The sequence below is a fragment of the Pleurodeles waltl genome, chromosome 1_2, assembly GCF_031143425.1.
Source record: "Pleurodeles waltl isolate 20211129_DDA chromosome 1_2, aPleWal1.hap1.20221129, whole genome shotgun sequence".
Classification (NCBI taxonomy): domain Eukaryota; kingdom Metazoa; phylum Chordata; class Amphibia; order Caudata; family Salamandridae; genus Pleurodeles; species Pleurodeles waltl.
The window spans coordinates 1,015,423,722-1,015,441,281 of NC_090437.1; the positions used below are offsets into that span (position 1 = coordinate 1,015,423,722).

At 46.9% G+C, this 17,560-nt stretch overlaps 1 protein-coding gene across 1 annotated transcript in view; it reads right to left on the reverse strand.

Moving 5' to 3' along the window:
* UCHL1 (ubiquitin C-terminal hydrolase L1) overlaps positions 1-17,560 on the reverse strand; it is a 432,125-nt gene that overhangs the window by 50,939 nt on the left and 363,626 nt on the right. The gene's annotated exons all lie outside the window — the stretch shown is intronic.

The following is a 17,560-nucleotide window of genomic DNA, read 5'->3' on the forward strand; positions in this document are numbered from 1 at the left end:
TGGATTATAATGACGATGCTGCCTTGGTAGGTTCTGGAAATCTTTTACAGTAGTCCCGCAGCAAGCCTTTGAGGTTTTGAACCACAGCCAGTGGAGACTGCAAATGCCCTCAAGACAGAGGGTGATCATACCAAAACTATTCTATATATTGTGCAGGCCTTTCCATATACTGCTGTTGTCTTGAAGAGTAGTCTAATATTTTTAGTCATCCTCCTCTAGGTACTTTACATTCACCTCTGAAGGGCTGTGGGCCACTCCAAATGGGCAGTCATCCAAATAGTCTTCATTAAGTAGGTGACTTGGTGGGAAACTTACTTGGAGATGTGGTGTCTGGTTGGAAAAATTCTGATATTTTGTCCCTCATCAACAGCACTGTCAATGACTCCATTGTTATATTTACTGACAGTGGGAAGCCTCTGACTTGCATCTTGAGTAGTCCAGTGCTGTTAGATTTAGGTTAAAGTGGTCATATTTGGTGAAGAAAAAGGCTTTATACGAGTAGTACTAGTGACAAACAGCAGAGCTCAGGGAAACTCCCTTCACACAATGTGTGGTAGAAAATATGGGGAAGATGTCTCCTGTGGGGAGTGTTAGAGAAAGCTGTCTGACTGGCTGAAGTTTGGTTCTTTATAAAAGTGGGTGTTATTCAAAGGAATATCTTCTAGCCATTATTGGCTGTGTGCTTTATTGTAGTGCATTACAATTTACTGTGGGACTCCTAGTTCAATGATATGGAATAATTCAGACATGTGAATCTATGAAAGATCCGATAATGGAGAAATATTTTTTCTTCTAATAAAAAGCAGAGATGTTTGCTGTGCAAAGATCAACAGCTTTAAGAAACAAGCAGTTAGTAAAATGCAGAAAGAGTTTAAGTGGTAGCAGGATTTTCCTACTCATAACTATACTTTTCTGAAAAGTAAACAAAATTCTGTATTCAGCAAAGAGCCATTTGGGTATATCCTACATTTCCCAAAGAAACAGCTGAAACAAAATAATGCAGTTAAAAAAAAAAAAAAGTTTAGCTGTAATTTTTGCCCCAATGGCAGTTTTACAAATTATTACTAACTAGGATTTATAGAGCTCATGGCTATCCAAAACTGGGCCTCCCAGAGCTAAGAGCCCAGTGAAGAAATACGCTGTTAGTATAAAAAACAAAAACAAAAAAACCCACACGTTTTCAGCTGTTAACTAAACTTAGCAGGTTGCCATTTGTCCTGGGATAGAAGGGAAGAGTTCCACAGTCTGGAAACCAGAAATGCAAGAGGAACGACCTCTGCCTCCTGCTCTTCTAATTCTGGGAGCAGCGAGCAAGGAGAGATCATTAGTTCTCAACTCTGGAGACGTTGTGAAGGGGTGATGAGATGCTGAAGATTAGCACCAAGCATGTGTTTTAACTTGCCTAGTGCTTTGACTGCTACCCTTTTGGCAGCCACGATATTGGCAAAAACGTGGCACGCTGATTGCATTTTGGGAGCACCCAACAAAATGCAAGCTGCTGCATTCCAGATGACTTGCACTTTTTTTGTAACACAGAAGGGACTGCCCAAATAAAGAGCTACCATAGTCCAAGCAAGAGAGAATAAGACCCTGAACAACTGTCCCATGTTTCCATAGGGAGCCACTTTAGCGTTTGAGAGCTCCTAAAAGGCCTTAGTATGTCCCTGCCCCTTTCTTTGCCCAAGACCATGGTCAGATCTTTATTCTAAACAATCCCATTACTTTTTGCTTCTGGTTTTGAAGGGCCCTTCCCCAGACCTCGGGGGACAGAGGAGTTCTTCACAGTGGACTGCTTCCCAACACCATGACCTCTATTTTGTCTCAGTTTAAACTGAGGCAGCTGGTCCCCATCCAACTTGAACACCTGTGCTAGGCATGTGCAAAGTCTTCCTGATAAATCTATGTTCAGTGACAAGAAGACAATCTGAGTGTTGTTGGCAGCATGTGATGCTATAGTAAAACCTGATGCAGAAATGAGGTCAGCTAATGGGCGAACAGACACTGGAAAGTGTGGGGCTGAGGGAAGAGCCCTGCAGCACTCCACACAAGCTGTGTGTAAGAGAAAGGTCCTTCACTGTCCCAGAAGAATAAGTTACTTACCTTCGGTAACGCTTTTTCTGGTGGATACAGTAACTACCTGTGGATTCCTCACCAAAAGAATTCTCCCCTCGCACCAGCCTTCGACGGAAATTTCTTCTAGCTCTGCACGTTGACGATGACGTCACAATCGCCCGACTCCACATGACGTCATCCAGGCAATAAGAAGCCGCCGTCGACGTGCAGACGTCCGTTATCACCATTTTTTACGTGCCACAGAGGCGAACAGGCTAAACCTAAAGAGCACACATTAATCCAGAGTAGACTAAAATAAAACATTTAATATAAAACTCAATATAAATCAGTTATGAATGCTCAATTCAAGATAGAAATAAATATATATATGTACAATTCCAGTCCAAAATGTCCTTTTCACTATCTTAAATTGCAAAGGAAGAGTATATACAATGAATACAATATGCATGTGAAAGCTATATACATATATACATACATATATATACATACATATACATAGTATAAGGCGTTTTGCCGAAACGCCTTGACAGACATCACACTCAGGACTGTTACCTATATAAGAAAATAAATTCATGAACTAAATACGAGCGCATTGGATTTAATCGATTTCGAGATTTGGGAGATACTTGATGGGATCGGTGCAGCCGTCAGATGGCTATCAGTCCATCTGTTGAAGAGATTATATATATATATATATATATATATACATATATATATATACACACACACACACACATATATATACACATATATATATATATATATATATATATATATATATATATATATATATATATATATATATATATATATATATATATATATATATATATATATATTACATACATACATACATACACACAGAAGTCCAAGGATGCACACCCAAAGAGATCCTGGTTTGACCAGTCAGGCAACGGGGAGGTGGGTGGGACCGTGAGGAATCCAAAGGTAGTTACTGTATCCACCAGAAAAAGCGTTACCGAAGGTAACTAACTTATTCTTCTGATGGATACACCTACCTGTGGATTCCTCACCAAAAGAATAGAGTCCCCAAGCAGTATAACCTCCGGTGGTGGGTGCCGAATGGTCAAACCAAGAAATCTTGCAGCACCAAGCGAGCAAAATGGCCATCCCTCCTGACCTCAGAGTCCAAACAGTAATGCTTGGCAAAAGTATGGAGCGATGCCCAGGTCGCTGCCCTGCAGATGTCAGCCACAGGAACACCTCTAGCCAAAGCCGATGAAGCTGCTTTGGCCCTGGTGGAATGGGCACGAAGCCCCACAGGTGGATCTCTTCGCCAAAGAATAGCAGATCTTAATACATAGAATGACCCACCTGGATAGCGTTCTCTTGTGGACCGCTCTACCTTTCCTCTTCCCCACGTATCCAACGAAGAGTTGTTCATCCTGTCTGAACTCTTTCGTCCTGGCGACGTAGAAGCTCAGTGCTCTTTGCGGATCCAGCCGGTGGAGCCTCTCTTCCTCCTTGGATGGGTGAGGTGGAGGGTAAAAGGAAGAGAGTGATTGACTGCCCCAGGTGAAAGGGTGTAACAGCCTTCGGTAGGAAATCCGCCTTGGTCCTCAACACCACTTTGTCCTTGAAGAAGGAAAGGAATGGGGTTTCTACAGTTCGAGCCTGAAGCTCACTAACCCTTCTGGCAGATGTTATTGCCACCAGGAAAACAGTTTTAAATACTAAGAACCGTAAAAAACAAGAGTGCATGGGTTCAAACGGGGCCCCCATAAGAAAAGTTAAAACCAAGTTAAGGTCCCACTGAGGCATAACGAATGGCGCGGGCGGATACCTATTAGTGAGTCCCTTTAGAAACTTTAAAACAATTGGTGATTTAAAGAAGGATGGTTGATCAGGAAGGCACAGAAAAGCAGATAGTGCAGACCGATAACCCTTAACAGTGGCAACTGAAAAACCTTTCTGTGCCAAATAGAGCGCAAATGACAAAATGTCAGATAAACCAGCTCTTAAAGGATCTAAACGATTCTCTCCACACCAGCTTGTAAACTTAGCCCAACGATTCGCATAGATTGACTTGGTGGAGTGTCGTCTGGCCGATAGAATAACTTCCACCACATATGGATGGAGAGAAAAGGAACTCAGATTGCCCCGTTCAATCTCCAGGCATGAAGATGCAGGCTCTGGAGGTGGGGGTGAAGAATCTGCCCCTGCGACTGCAAGAGGAGGTCCACCCTGACGGGGGGGGGGGGGGGGGGGGGGGAAGATATACAGAACTAGATCTGGATGAAGACTCCACTCGTGGTCGACTGAGAATGTCTGCATGCACATTCAGGACTCCAGCCAAATGATGTGCAATCAAGCAGATCTTGTGGTCCTGAAGCCAGGACCAGAGTCGAAGAGCTTCTCTGCAGAGAAGAGAAGACCCCACTCCTCCCTGTTTGTTTATATACCACATCGCGGTCGTGTTGTCCGTTAGAACCTGGACTGACTGACCGCGAATGGAAGGAAGGAAGGCCTTGAGTGCCAGCGTACTGCCCGCAATTCTAACAGATTGATGTGTAATTTGTGTTCTACTGGAGACCAAAGGCCTTTGATCTCCAGGTCCCCCATATGAGTGCCCCATCCTAGAGTGGAAGCATCCGTTACCACTAAGGCCACTGGTGGAGGTAGCGAGCACAGCCTTCCTTGAGACAGGTTGTCGACCGCTACCCACCATTGAAGATCCACTGCAGTGTCTCTGGAGATCTTTATCGAGTCCTCGAGATCCCCTTTGTTCTGAAACCACTGCCTGCGGACGCACCACTGGAGAGCCCTCATGTGCCAGCGTGCATGAGTGACCAACAGTATGCAAGAAGCACACAGACCGAGCAGACGAAGGACTTTGAGGATTGGAACTACTGCTCCATTTCGAAACATTGGAATCAAAGCCTGTATGTCCTGAACCCGCTGTGGCAGAGGAAAGGACCGATTCAATGTCGTGTCCAATACTGCCCCTATGAACAGGAGGCGTTGAGGGCTCCAGGTGAGACTTGGGTACATTGACTGAAAACCCCAGGTCGTACAATTGAGTCGACTGGAGATGGCACCGCACGAGCTCTTGAGTACTGGCTTTGATCAACCAAATCGTTCATATTGGAAAACACAGCGATCCCCTTTCTTCTGCGCTCTGCCGCTACCACCGCCATCACCTTCGTGAAGACTCGAGGTGCTGAAGTACGACCAAATGGGAGGACCGCAAACTGATAATGTGATCCCACCACAAAACGGAGATACTTCCTGTGCGATCTGAGGATCAGAGTATGAAAATACGCGTCCTGCAAATCGACCGACACCATCCAGTCTCCTTCGTTCAACGCCAAAAGAACCTGAGAGGGTCAGCATTTTTAACTTTTCCTGTTTGAGGAACCAATTCAAAATCCTCAAGTCCAAAATCGGTCTCAGCCGACCATCCTTATTGGGAATCAGAAAGTATCTTGAATAGCACCCCTGACCCCTCTCTTGCTCGGGAACCAACTATTGCACCTTTTTGTAATAGGGATAATACCTCCTGCTGTAACAGGAGAAAATGGTCTTCCGAACAGAAGGATGGGCGGGGAGGGAGGGTGGGAGGAAATTCCCGAAAGGGAAGAGCGTACCCCCTCTTCACAATGTCGATGACCCAGGAGTCTGATGTTATGACCTCCCACATTGGAAGAAAAAGGGTAAGTCTCCCCCCTACTGGAGACAAATGGACAGAGAATGGTGGAGGACTAAGGCTGCTTTCCTTGCTGCACCCCTCCCGAGGAAGAGGCAGAGTGCTGCAAGGTGGCTCCTCTCGTACGGACTCTGCCCCTGCCCCTGAAGGATCTGTAAGGCAGGGTAGAAGCAGTTTGTTGTGGTCCTTGCAGTCTTCCTCGAAAGGAACCACGTCCAAATCCTTTAAATCTCCGAAAGCCTCTAAAGGTGGATGAGGCTGACGACTGGAGTCCCAAGGATCTAGCTGTCGCTCTGCTCTCTTTAAAATGTTCTAAAGCTGAGTCAGCCTTAGAACCGAAGAGCTTTTCCCCATCAAACGGAAGATCAAGGAGTGTAGCCTGCACGTCCGTCGAGAAGCCCGATGATCGAAGCCAAGACTGCCTCCTAGAGACTATGGTCGTGCCCATAGCCCTAGCCACCGAGTCCGAAGTGTCCAAACCAGACTGGATCACTTGCGTTGCAGCCGCTTGAGCATCCGAAAAGAGTTGCAGCATCTCCTGTGACACATTAGGATGGCCCTTTGCCTCTTCCATAAGGGCATGTATGTAATGTCCCAGTATGCATGTGGCATTGGAAGATTTCAGGGCCATACTGCACGATGAAAATGTCTTTTTAGCAGTATGGTCCATCTTTTTCGACTCTCTATCAGCAGGAACCCCAGGAAACGAGCCAGGAGAGGATCTGGAGGAACACAAAGCTTGGACCACAAGGCTCTCTGGAGTTGGATGCCTGGAAAGAAACACCAGATCTCCAGGTGCCGTCCTGTAACGCCGAGCCACCGCTCTGTTGACCGCAGCGGTGGATACAGGTTTCATCCAAATATCCTTAATAGGGTCCAGCAGAGCCTCATTGAATGGAAGAAGAGGCTCAGCAGATGTCGGACCTCTGTCAATAAATCTCTTAACCTCCGCGGTAGGAAGAGTAATATCCAAAAAGTCTGCAGCCTTACGAATGACCTTATGGAAAGAAGCTGCTTCCTCTGATCTCTCCAGGAGAAGCTAGATCCCATTCCGGGGTAGTGTCAAGGCCACTAGCTGAGTCCAGACCCTGGAAGTCACCTGAGGGCTCTACAACTTCTCCTTCCTCCAGGTGTTGCCTCGCGTACTCCTCCTCTTCCAAGAGACGAAGGGCCAGGCGCCTTGATCTAAGTCTGGACTCCAAGCCTGGAGTCGACAAGGCGTCAGCCGACGCCGAAGATCTCCGTCGGCGCCGAACCTCTGATTTGTCCGAAGCCGGAGGCTCCGGCTCCACAGCGTTCTTGGACGTCGATGGGATCCAAGGCAAATCAGACAGCGCCGTAACAGGTGTAGCCATCCTGATCGACGTCGTAAGAATCGGCGCCGCTTCAGACATAAATGGAGTGAACGGCGCTGACTTGAAAGACGCCGGAACACCCAAGTCGTAGGCCAAAGGACCAGACGGACCTGCATGACTTCCACCCGGCGCCATGGAAGCAAAGATGTTAAACATAGCGTTCAAAAACACTGCAGGATCCGATCCCAGTCGGGAAAGCTGGGTACTGTTGCTGCTGCACTGGCAAAGCTGCCGAAGAGGGTCCAGGTAACTCCTGGCCAGGAGAACCTTCAGGCCTCTGGGGAGGCTCGACCTCAGACCAATCCAGGTGACATGGGGGTCGCCGGAGGTGCGACGGTCAGGCTTATCTCCCACGTCGGACAACGCAGAGTCGACGGAGAAGCCGATCTAGACCTGGACCGTCCTTTGTTCGATCGGCACAGAGATCCAGGACGGCGCCGAGAGCCACTATGGTGATGACGAGACCTAGAGGATCTTGACGAAGACTCCCTCCTGTGACTCCTTTTTTCTTCTTGGTCCGGGCCAAGAATAACTTCGCCTCTCTTTCTTTGAGTGCCTTAGGGTTCATGCGCTGGCACGAACTGCATGCCTCGACCTCATGATCAGAACTAAGGCACCAGAGGCAGTTTTCGTGGGGGTCGGTAACCGACATCCGACCCCCGCATTGGTTACAAGGTTTAAAGCTGTATTTTCTAGGCTGCGACATCGTAACCGTCCGTTGGTAACAGTAGCTCCCTGTGAGCCTCGAAGAAACAACCGTTACTCTGGCACGGAAAAAAGGGAACAGACGTCTGCACGTCGACGACGGCTTCTTATTGCCTGGATGACGTCATGTGGCGTCGCGTGGACTCGGGCGAATGTGACGTCATCGACGTGCAGAGCTAGAAGAAATTTCCGTCGAAGGCTGGCGTGAGGGGAGAATTCTTTTGGTGAGGAATCCACAGGTAGGTGTATCCATCAGAAACGCCTATTCTCCAAGAATGATGAAGTTACTTACTTTTGGTAATGCCTTATCTGATAGACATTCTAGTTGCACATGCCTTACCTTTGAATTTCCCCCAGGCGTCAGACTGGATCCAGAAGTTTTTTGTGAGCAGTATCCCTGCGTGCCATTGGGTTGTCGATCAGCTCTGTGCCCATCAGCATCATCCGCACCAGATAGTACATCGCTGGTCCTATATAGGTGCCACCCCAGCACACCTACGTCATTTTCACAACTTTCCACGCCAAAAGCACAGAGCCATAATGAAGGAAAGTACCCTCTTTTTGGCATGTTACTCCCAATTTCTACCTCTCTGTGTGTGTCACTGGGATCCTGCTAATCAGGACCCCAGTGCTTATGCTCACTCCTCTAAATGTTGTCACTGCACACTGGTAACCCAGTATTTCACCCAAAATTGGCTTACTGGTCACCCCTTATAAGTTCCTAGTATATGGTACGTAAGTATTCAGAGCACTGGGGTTCCAGGGGATCCCTATGGGCTGCAGCATTTTTTGCAACCCATCGGGAGCCCATTGCAGCCTGTGTGAAATAGTGCATGCACCCTTTCACTGCCATTTACACCGCACCAGGTCACTTAAAAGTCACCCATATGTCATGCCTTCCAACCTTGAAGGCTGGGTGCAGAGTACCTGTCAGAGCACCCCTACACTAGTAAAGGTGCCCAGACGATGTGCAGGACCATTTTCCCCAGACTTCGCGATTGTGGGGACGCCATTTTAAACGTGCACTATACATAGGTCACTTCCCATGTACAGCTTCACAATGGTAACTCCGAATATGGCCATGTTTGTTATCAAACACGTTGGAATCAAACCCAAAGGCTTTTGCAAGCATTGGTTGTATGATTCTATGCACTCTGGTGGCTCCTTAGAGGACCCAGTACTTCCATTACAGCCCTCTGAGGTTTTCCAGGCAGCCCCAACTGCTGCCACCTCAGACAGGTTTCTGCCTTCCTGTTACTCATGCAGCTCGAGCCCAGGAAGGCAGAAAAAAATATTTCCTTTGTGAGGGATGTTACACCCTATCCCTTTGGAAACCGGTGTTACAGGCATGGAAAGGGTAGCCTCCCAGAGCCTCTAGAAATGCTTTGAAGGGCACAGATGGTGCCCTCCTTGCATAATCCAGTCTACACAAGTTCAGTGACCCACCAGTTCTTGCTCTGGCGCAAAACTGGACAAAGGAAAGGAGATCAATTACTCCCCTGTCCACCACCCCAGGGGTGGTTCCCAGAGCTCCTCCAGTGTCCCTGGGTTTTGCCATCTTGGATTCCAAGGGGGTAGGGCATATCGGGGTGGCAAGTGCCAGCAGGTGACAGAGCCCTAGCCAGTTATGTGCTTACCTGTCTAGCTGAACAATCCCCTTTCAGGGCTACTTAGGGTCTCTCTTGAATGCTTCTTTAGATTCAGATTGCAAGACTCCAGCAGGAATCCTCTGTATCCTTTAATTCACCTTCTTATCGAAGAAACTGCATCTGGACCTTCCAGGAACTCTACAACAGCAACAAAGAAGCAAAGACAACTTCTGCAACATTGTCTTCAGCTCCTGCCAGCAACTGCTTCCCGGTTGTGCATCCTCAGAGGGCAGCCAATGTTCAGCCTGCACCAGAAGAAAAAAGGAATCTTCTTTGAAGTGAAGGAGTCACTTCCATGCTTCAGCAGGTACTTCTTTGCAGCGACAACTGGTGGCTTGGGTCCCCTCTCCTGAAGTGCATGAATTCAGCATCAGGTCAAGACGTCCAACTTTGGTGGCGGTAAGAGCTTGCCTCCCCATGCAAAACAGTACCCCACATGTTTTGCAGCTGCCAAGGCTTGTTGGCATATATAACAAAAGTATACTGTTCCCAAGCTGTCTGCCTACGTTAATTATCAAGGGCAGGTCATGTTGTTAGGAGTACCCTCAAGCATCAATTCCGACGCTAGGCATCATCATCGGGCTGACTCCTCGCCAGACCGGCACTGCAATATCTGACAGGCCACCACTCGAAGGGTGGTAGGCTCTTTGACCGAAAAAGATGTTACTGATCAAGTAGAATCAGTAGAAAGTGATGCTGTAGGTGAAAAAAGGAGAGAGAGGTGTATTAAAATTGGCTCTGAACACCAAATGTCTTTAATCCAATATATAGGAGTCAGGCCAAGATTAAAAATAAAACAAGGAGTCTAAAGGGGAGTAATGTGCCCTATACTCCTTAACATAGAGTGAGGAAAGAAGGAGGAATACTCGATCCCAACACTAAGAGGTCGACATGTTTCACGCCTGAATGGTCTAAAAAAGATCCAGCGGCGTTTCTTCAGGACCTTACAAAAAACAACTTCTCCTTGAAAACAAATAACAATAAGTGCTGGAAGGTCACTTACAGTGTATGGACTAAATAGTCACAGTCAGTCATCTATTAGGTCGCCCATCCCATTTCGAGATAGGGCATCATGAGGACGCTCAAACCTCCGACCAGAGGCGGAACCGTTCCGTATATTCACTGATCCGCACGGAACCTACCCTGGGGCGCGTCCCCGAAGACTTGTTGGCATCCTTCCATGAAGTTATTCGTGCAGCTTTGGCCCTCAGCACTCCTTCCTGCAATGCACAGCCTCCAGCGTGGTTCTCTGGCGACACAGGATCCCTTTGTGTAGTGCTACGTGGCCCTCCTTTTGCACCTTTTGTCCCTGTACTCTGGCACTCCTGTGCATGCTGCCTTGTCTTCTGCTTCTGGTCTTCTCGCCGCCCCCCCGTCTCTCCCCCCCCTGGGTAGAAGCCACCAGGTCCCTCCTCGTCCTGGGCAGTGCCATTTTCCCCCAAATGCATGCTTTGCATGTGCAAGGCTTGTTGGCAGAACCCAGTGATACAAACCAGACTGCAATCATCCATTCAGCGTGGGACATCTGGACCAACCAGGAACCCGCATCAGTCTTCTTGGGTGCAGTACTGACTGTTCTTCACTGGTGGTTCTTTTGCACCTTCATCCAGGTTATCAAGGGCACCTGTTTTTTCCCCTGGACTCTTCAGTCCTTCTTGGTCTCCTTCCACAGGTCTTCAGGTCCAGGAATCCATTGTTGGTGTCTTGCAGTCTCTTCTGGTTCTTGCTTAATCTTCTATTATGTTTGTGTGCTCTAGGAAAGTTACTGTGATTTACTCCTGCTTTCCTGAGCTCTGGGGTAGGTTCTATTACTTACCTGTGTTGTAATCTAATACTCCCAGCACCCCTCTACACACTACACTTGCCTAGGTGGGAAACTGACTTTCACATTCCACTATTTTAGCAGGTTTGTGCTTCCCCCAGGCCTGTTTCTAACTATTGTGAATTTCAGTATTTGCACTGTTTTCTAACATTTTACAGCTAATTCTGCATTCTTGTGTATATACTGTGGATATTACTTACCTCCTAAGGAATTATAGTCTAAGGTATTTTTGGCATTTGTGTCACCAAAATAAAGTACTTTTATTTTTGTAACACTGAGTATTTTCTTTCGTGTGTGAGTACCGGGTGACTAGTGGTATGCATGAGCTTTGCTTGTCTAAGTTAAGCCTTGGCTGCTCATCCATACTACTCCTAGAGAGCATGGCTTCTAGACACTGCCTACATTTCACTAATAAGGGATAGCTGGACCTGGTATAAGGTGTAAGTACCTTTGGTACCCACTACAAACCAGGCCAGACTCCTACACAAGGAAAGTGACTACTGGTGCGTCAAAACTAAGGACCTGAAAGGGAGTCCCTGCCCTACATATCAGTTTGCAGAGCAGGGAGGATGGGTGGGTTTGTAAGGAATCTGCAACTAGAAAGTCTCTACCAGATTATTTGTTACCAAAAGGTAAGTAACTTTCATCGGAGACTTCTAGATGCAGATTCCTTACCTTAGAATGGATACCCAACCAATACCATCCCGGAGGTGGGTCTGCAAACCAAGATCATACTAGGAAGTACGGCACAAACAAACTGGCAAAGTGCTCATCCCTCTGGACCGTCGAGGCAAAAGTGTTTGGTAAACATGTGCAAGCATGCCCATGTGGCCGTCTGGCAGATATAAAGTACTGGAACTTTGAGTGCCAACGCAGTAGTCACTGCTTTGCCTCTGGTAGAATGAGCACGCAAACCTTCAGGGGGTTTGCTTCTTTGCCAGTGTGTAGCAGATCTTTATAGAGTATGACCCATCTGGAGATGGTCAGCTGCAGCACTGCCCGACCTTTATTTGTACATAACTGACAAAGTTGATCATCCACCTGGAACTCTTGTATGATCAAGGCAGATCAGGCGGTGGAGTCTCCTCTTCCTTAGAAGGATGTGAGGGGGTGAATTGGGGGAGATGTAAAAAGTAGGCAAGGTGATGGACTGGCCTACATGAAATGGCTTAACCACTTTTGAGTACAAAAGGGGCCCTATCGCAAAACACCACTGTCATTTAAGCATCAATACCTTTCTTTCTACCCTGACAAAGCCTGCAGCTCACTCTTCAAAGAAGCCAGAGAGGACATTTTTGGGAGAGGCTCAAAATGACAGATCACAATTGTCAAAATCAAATCCCAATGGGGCATAATGAATGGGGTTGAGGAAACATGTGTAAGACCTTCATGGAACATATGTACATTAGGAGACTTAAAGGTTGATCAGGCAACCTCAAAAAGAAATGGAAGACATAACCTTTGAGAAGGCCCATAGGAAAGCCCCGCTTGACCTAAAAGTATAAACAGAACCTCAGAGGGGCAGAGGTGTCAGACTAGTCTGTGCACCATGCCAGAAATGTCTTCAACAATGGGTATGTAAATAAGTTACTTACCTGTAACTGTAGTTCTCCAGTATTGGAATCTTTCATAGATTCCCATGCTTGAATCCTTCAGGTTACTGCAAAGAAAAAAGGCCTAAGGCTTTCACTTTAGTAGCCTATCCTCATTATGAGCAAAAGGTCCAAAGCAAGGCCCAGCCAATCAGGCTTCCCCTCCCTCTAGAACCCTCCTGCGAGGAGCTCCCTTCCCTCAGATTTTCTAAATCACAAGTATAAGAGTATGTGAAGACAGGAGAAGGTGAGCTTCCCAGGGGAGGAAGGGAGGATTGCATGAGACTATGAAAGATTCCAATACTGGAGAACTACAGTTACAGGTAAGTAACTTCTTTTCTAACTCCAGTATTGGAACTTTCATAGATTCACATGCTTGAATCAGAATAGCAAGCAGTAATGAAGCACACTGTATAACATTAATCCACATGTATAGTTATTGATACATGTATACACAAATGTATACATACATATATAGAACTATATCTATACACCTTGGAGAGAAAAAATACGAGCCGTAAAGAAAGAACCAAACTTATGCAATGTAAGCAAATTAGACTGGGCTGGCGGGAAAAAAGGAATAAAGAACTTACAACAGCTCACCGTTACTGGAAAAGATGTTGCAACACCGCTTGTCCTACCGCCATATCTCCTTGCGGAGTTTCCTCCGAACAGTAATGTCTTGCGAAAGTATGCACAGACTTCCACGTGGCTGCTCTGCAGATGTCCTGAATGGGCACTCCAGCAAAAAGTGCCACGTATGCAGCCATTTTTCTTGTAGAATGTGCATGCAGTGGATTCTGCAAAGGCTTTCCTGCCGCTGTATGACAATAGTTAATAGCAGAGGCTATCCCCCTCGCAATTCCTTGTTTAGATAAAGCTCGTCCCTTACGTGGAGCACTGAAAGCCACAAAAAGCTGGTTAAATTGCCTAAACTGTTTAGTTCTGTCCAGGTAAAACTTCAGGCACCTCTGAACATCCAAAGAATGTAGAGCCTACGCTGCTGGCGTCGACTGATTAGGAAAGTATGTTCAGTATCACTGGTTGATTTATCTGAAAATCAGACGGGACCTTCGGTATGAATTTTGGATTTGTTAGCAAAATTACTCTATCCCTTTTGAATTGCAAGAAAGGATCCTGGATAGTGAACGCCTGTATTTTGCTTACTCTTCTAGCTGAGGTGAGAGCGAGCAGAAGAGACTTTCCAGGATAGGAACTTTATATCCGCCTTGTGGATTGGCTCAAACAATGGTTTCATTAATTGAGACAAGACCAAACTAAGGTGCCATGAAGGAGGTGGAGGCCGTACCAGAGGGAAGGACCTGAATAGACACTTAAACAGTGACCACAGAGGAGGCACGTTATCCGTACGCCTATAATGGGAAATCGCTGCCAGGTGAACCTTAATAGAAGAAATCGCCAAACCTGATCTGGCTAGAAGCAGAAGATAAGGTAGTATCTGCTGCAGTGGTTAAGAAAAGGAAAGCACCTGAACCTGAGCACACCAAGAGCAGAATCTCTTCCACTTTAGAAAATAACATTTGTTGGTACTCTCAGCTACAGCTCTGGCAAGAATAGCCCTGCAATCCGATGGTATATCTAGATGCAGGAACCAGGCTGCCAAGTGAAGTGAAGCTGGATCCGGGTGGAGAACTTGGCCATCGTTCATCGTAAGCAGGGAGGGCATAACTGGTAGAGGGATGCTGCGGCGCTGCGAGAGGTGAAGGAGTTCCGTATACCAAAACTGACAAGGCCATGCCGGAGCAATCAAAAGAAGCTTGCAGCGTTTGATCTTCGCCAACTCTTGGAATCAGGGGAATGGGAGGAAAAGCGTAAGCATAAATTCCTGACCATGCTATGGAAAACGCATTCCCCAGACTTGCGAAGAATCAGCATTTCCCATTCTGTGGGGTGGCGAAGAGATCCAGGTTCAGTTTCCCCCATAGGGAGAAGACTTGATTCAAGACTCCTTGGTCCAACTCCCAATCATGGTTGGACGATCGAGATCTGCTCAGGGAATCTCGAATGATATTCCGTACGCCTGGGACATGTTCCGCTCGAAGGTTTATCTTGCGGTTGATAGACCATTCCCAAATGCGCTGAGATTCTCTTGATAAGAGCAGAGACCTGGTTCCTCCCTGCTTGTTGAATTAATGCATTGTTGTGTTGTCCTCCAGATGAGAACTGATGAACCTTTTATTTTTGGAAGAAATTTGCAAAGCACTAGTCAAACAGCTTTCAATTTGAGGTAATTGATGTGAAAGACCTTCTGACTTGGCTTCCATTTGCCCCCAACTCGTAGGTGCTGGAGGAAGGCACCCGATCCCTTGAGAGAAGAGTCTGTAGTTATCACCCAAGGAGCTTGATGGGGAAGAAAAGAAAGCCCCCTCACTAAGAGACTCCTGAGTCCACCAAGCTAGATGTGATTATATGGACTTAGTTATTCTGATGACATCGTCGAAAGACCCCATAGATTGCGTCCACTGAAGCTGTGACTGCTCCTGTAGGGGCCTCATTTTTAGACCACAGAAAGGTACCAGTGGAATGCAGGAGGACATCATCCCTAACAGGGACTTGAAGAGGTGAACTGAAACACTTTCTTTTTTTAGTAAGCGCCTCGCGAGGGATATGCGCTTTCTCTGTCTGTCCTCTGTAGGAGCCGCATTGTTGGTAGAAGTGTCCAGTATTGCCCCTAAAAAAAGTTAAGGCCTGGAACGCTGACTTTTCGCGGTTGACAGTTAAGCCCAGGTTTGTGAATAGCTCGATTCAAGCACTCGTGGACCTCCACGCCTGAGACCTGGATCTGGCTTTGCCCAGCCAATCGTCCAAATATGGAAAGACTTGATGGTTCTGCCTTCTGAGGAAAGCTGCCACCTGAGCCAAGCATTTGGTAAAGATCCTGGGGGCCCGATTTCAGGCAGAAGGGTAAGACTTTGAACTGGAAATGGTCTCCAGCTACTACAAATCTGAGGTACTTTCTGTGGGAAGGGTGAATAGGGATATGGAAATATGCGTCCTGCATATCGAGGGTGGCCATGTAATCCCAGGATTTAGGAGGGACTGAATGTCTGATATGGTGATCATATAGAATGACTATTTCTTGAGATAATTATTGAGATCCCCGAGGTCTAAGATTGTATGCCAACTTTTTGGCTTCTTTCGAAGTAGTAACCCTTTCTTCTGTCCTGATGTGGAACCCTTTCTATAGCTCCCTTGAGAAGCATGGACTAGACTTCCTGCTTGAGCAGATGCAAGTGCTTCACCTTTCGAGGGAGAGGAGGTTTTTGTTGGAGGGTACTGCAGGAACTCCAAAGTATGGCCAAATTGAATGATATTTAGGACCCATTGGTCTGATGTTATCTTTTGCCAATTGTGAAAGTAGAGGGAAATCCTTCCCACTAATCTTGCATCCAAGGGAAGGTTCGTAGATGGTAGCAAGTCATTGTCTGTGGCCTGTATCTTTTGGTTGCCTTCCGGCTTTTCCTCTCTGTAAAGCTCTTGAATAAGCCGCCTGCTGAGGATTTCTCTGCTGGAACTGGGGGCGAAAGAAATGATACCGCAGACACAGAGGGGTATCTATACTGTTGGAAGCTTGGTCTATATGATCAATTCACCTGGCCTCTAGCACCTCAAAAAGGCTGTCTTAAAATGTAGGGTGCCAAGGGACATGGCCGTATCAGTGTCAGTCTTTTGACGGAAGCACACCAATGTTCTTCCCTAATAGGGCTTCACTATCAAAAGGAAGGTCCAGAATTTTGTTTTGGACTTCATTTAGTCCCAAAGTTGCCTAGAGCCAACCCTGCCTTCTGAGAACCGCGGCACCTGCCATCTGACGGAAAGCCGTGATGGTGATATCCATAGCACAGTCTGACTTCGGCAGAAGACCTCTCCTTCTTGCAAGACTTTCTTGGCTTCCAATTTAGAATCCTCTGGAAGTTGACCCAGATAGGGCGCAATGTCTGCCCATAGCTGTCTATCATATCTGCCTATGATAACCAAAGAATCAGAAGCCCTTATTATAAGCAAAGCCATCAAAGATAAACGTTTTCCTATATTATCTAGCCTCCTACCCTCCTTGTCCGGTGGGGCAGAGATTGGCGCTGAAGGGTTCCTGGATCTACGCTGTGCCGCCTGGGCAATAATTGAGTCAGGTCTAGAATGACCTGTGTGGCAGGCCAGAGTCTCTTCAGGTGCCTTATATTTTTTGGCAAGGCGAGGCAGAACCAGGGTGACAGTCGCCGGGTTCTTCATTACCTTGATTCCCTCATCCCAAATATAGTCCACAATTGGCATGGATTTTACACTTTTCTGAAATGGTTCCTTGAAATCATACAAGAAGCAGTCCATCTGCTTCGTGGGCATTGCAGCTCAAACCTCTTTGCAGCTCTTTCTAGCAAGTTGTGAAAACCCCCAATGTCACCAGGAGGGGAATCCACAGGAACCAGAGGGTGAGAACGGAGTAGGAGTTTGATAACCATTCCACTGTTATGGGATCCGGCAACTCTCCCTCCTCCATCGGACAAGTCCTGTGTAGGGCTTGAAACTGGTGTCTGTGGAGGCCCATGCACAGGCTGGACCCCTGGATGAACCGAAGTAGCACAGAGGGTTTGATAGAAGACTGATGAACTTCCAAGCCAGCTGGTGGAAGCCACCTTCTATAGTCATCCAACATCAGCTGCAAATCAGCTATGAGCGAT